Source organism: Heterodontus francisci, unplaced genomic scaffold (genome assembly GCF_036365525.1).
Source record: "Heterodontus francisci isolate sHetFra1 unplaced genomic scaffold, sHetFra1.hap1 HAP1_SCAFFOLD_963, whole genome shotgun sequence".
NCBI lineage: Eukaryota > Metazoa > Chordata > Chondrichthyes > Heterodontiformes > Heterodontidae > Heterodontus > Heterodontus francisci.
In genome coordinates, this window is record NW_027141196.1 from 1 (window position 1) to 2500 (window position 2500).

Below are 2500 nucleotides of genomic sequence, written 5' to 3' on the forward strand. Positions count from 1 at the left end.
TCTCGGACCTCCTTGCCTCTGCTTTCGATCAAAGTGTTGCTGCCAATCACGGCGAACGGGATGCTGCTCTGTAGGAAGACACAATCGCAAGGGTTGACTGAGTCAATCAGGGCAGGTGGTCACCAGTAAACTCTCTCACACTCCTGTATCTGGGGAGGTCCCTCTAACCCCCCTCTCTCTCACACTCCTGTATCTGGGAGGTCCCTCTAACCCCCTCTCTCACACTCCTGTATCTGGGGAGGTCCTCTAACCCCCCTCTCTCTCACACTCCTGTATCTGGGAGGTCCCTCTAACCCCCTCTCTCACACTCCTGTATCTGGGGAGGTCCCTCTAACCCCTCTCTCTCGCGCTCCTGTATCTGGGGAGGTCCCTCTAACCCTCTCTCTCTCACACTCCTGTATCTGTGGAGGTCCCTCTAACCCCACTCTCTCACACTCCTGTATCTGGGGAGATTCCTCAACCCCCTCTCTCACACTCCTGTATCTGGGGAGGTCCCTCTAACCCCTCTCTCTCACACTCCTGTATCTGGGGAGGTCCCTCTAACCCCCTCTCGCACACACTCCTGTATCTGGGGAGGTCCCTCTAACCCCCTCTCTCACAGTCCTGTATCTGGGGAGGTCCCTCTAACCCCTCTCTCTCACACTCCTGTATCTGGGGAGGTCCCTCTAACCCCTCTTTCTCACACTCCTGTATCTGGGGAGGTCCCTCTAACCCCTCTCTCTCACGCTCCTGTATCTGGGGAGGTCCCTCTAACCCCTCTCTCTCACACTCCTGTATCTGGGGAGATCCCTCTAACCCCCCTCTCGCACACTCCTGTATCTGCGGAGGTCCCTCTAACCCCTCTCTCTCACACTCCTGTATCTGGGGAGATCCCTCTAACCCCCCTCTCGCACACTCCTGTATCTGGGAGGTCCCTCTAACCCCTCTCTCTCACACTCCTGTATCTGGGGAGGTCCCTCTAACCCCTCTCTCTCACACCCCTGTATCTGGGGAGGTCCCTCTAACCCCTCTCTCTCACACTCCTGTATCTGGGGAGGTCCCTCTAACCCCTCTCTCTCACACTCCTGTATCTGGGGAGGTCCCTCTAACCCCTCTCTCTCTCACTCCTGTATCTGGGGGGGTCCCTCTAACCCCCTCTCTCACACTCCTGTATCTGGGGGGGGTCCCTCTAACCCCCCTCTCTCACGCTCCTGTATCTGGGAAGGTCCCTCTAACCCTCCTCTCTCACACTCCTGTATCTGGGGAGGTCCCTCTAACCCCCCTCTCTCACACTCCTGTATCTGGGGAGGTCCCTCTAACCCTCCTCTCTCACACTCCTGTATCTGGGGGGTCCCTCTAACCCCCCTCTCTCACACTCCTGTATCTGGGGGGGGTCCCCTCTAACCCCTCTCTCTCACACCCCTGTATCTGGGGAGGTCCCCTCTAACCCCTCTCTCTCACACTCCTGTATCTGGGGGGGTCCCTCTAACACCTCTCTCTCACACCCCTGTATCTGGGGGGGTCCCTCTAACCCCTCTCTCTCACACCCCTGTATCTGGGGGGGTCCCTCTAACCCCCCTCTCTCACGCTCCTGTATCTGGGGGGTCCCTCTAACCCCTGTCTCTCTCTCACAGTCCTGTATGTGGAGAGGTTTCTCTAACCCCTCTCTCTCTCACTGCTGTTTCTGGGGAGGTCCCTCTAGCAACCCCCCCCTCACACTCCTGTATCTGCGGAGGTCCCTCGAGCGCCCCCCCCCCCCTCACACACCTGAATCTGACGAGGTCCTTCTAACCCCCCACTTACCCCACTCCTGTATCTGGGGAGGTCCCTTTAACTCCCCTCTCTCTCACGCCAGTATCTGAGGTGGTCCTTCTAAACCCCCCCCCCCCCTCACTCCTGTATCTGGTGAGGTCCCTTTAACTCCCCTCTCTCTCACGCCAGTATCTGAGGTGGTCCTTCTAAACCCCCCCCCCCTCACTCCTGTATCTGGTGAGGTCCCTCTCACCCCCTCTCTCACTCCTGTATCTGGGGAGGTGCCTCTAACCCCTCTCTCTCTCACTCCTGTCTCTGGGGAGGTGCCTCTAACCCCTCTCTCACTCCTGTCTCTGGGGAGGTCCCTCTAACCCCCTCTCTCACTCTTGTATCTGGGGAGGTGCCTCTAACCCCTCTCTCTCTCTCTCTCTCTCTCTCCCACACACACATACTGTGGGGTGGGGCCCACCTTCAGCTCTGCGTACTGGAGTTTGAAATCTTCATCTCGTCAGAGTCGCATTCGGGAAACTGATAAATATTGATTCCATGTTCTTCAATCTCGTCCCGGATCTGCAGCATTCACAAAAGAGGTGTTTGAATAAGTTCCCCTCCCCTCCCCCACAGTTCGCTCCCCTCCTGAGGGTGGCGATGCGCACTTTAAAATTGCGCCTGGCTTCTCGACTGTGGGAGGCATCACAACCCCTCATCACTGGGCCCGCACCAGTCCGGTTGACCTGCTCCGTGCCCGACTGTGCTGGGAGAGAACCGC

The 2500-nt window shown here is 57.9% G+C and overlaps 1 pseudogene; it reads right to left on the reverse strand.

Moving 5' to 3' along the window:
* Nucleotides 1-8: 8 nt before the first annotated feature.
* The window catches only part of LOC137362453 (septin-4-like), a 17886-nt pseudogene continuing 15394 nt past the window's right edge, over nucleotides 9-2500 (reverse strand).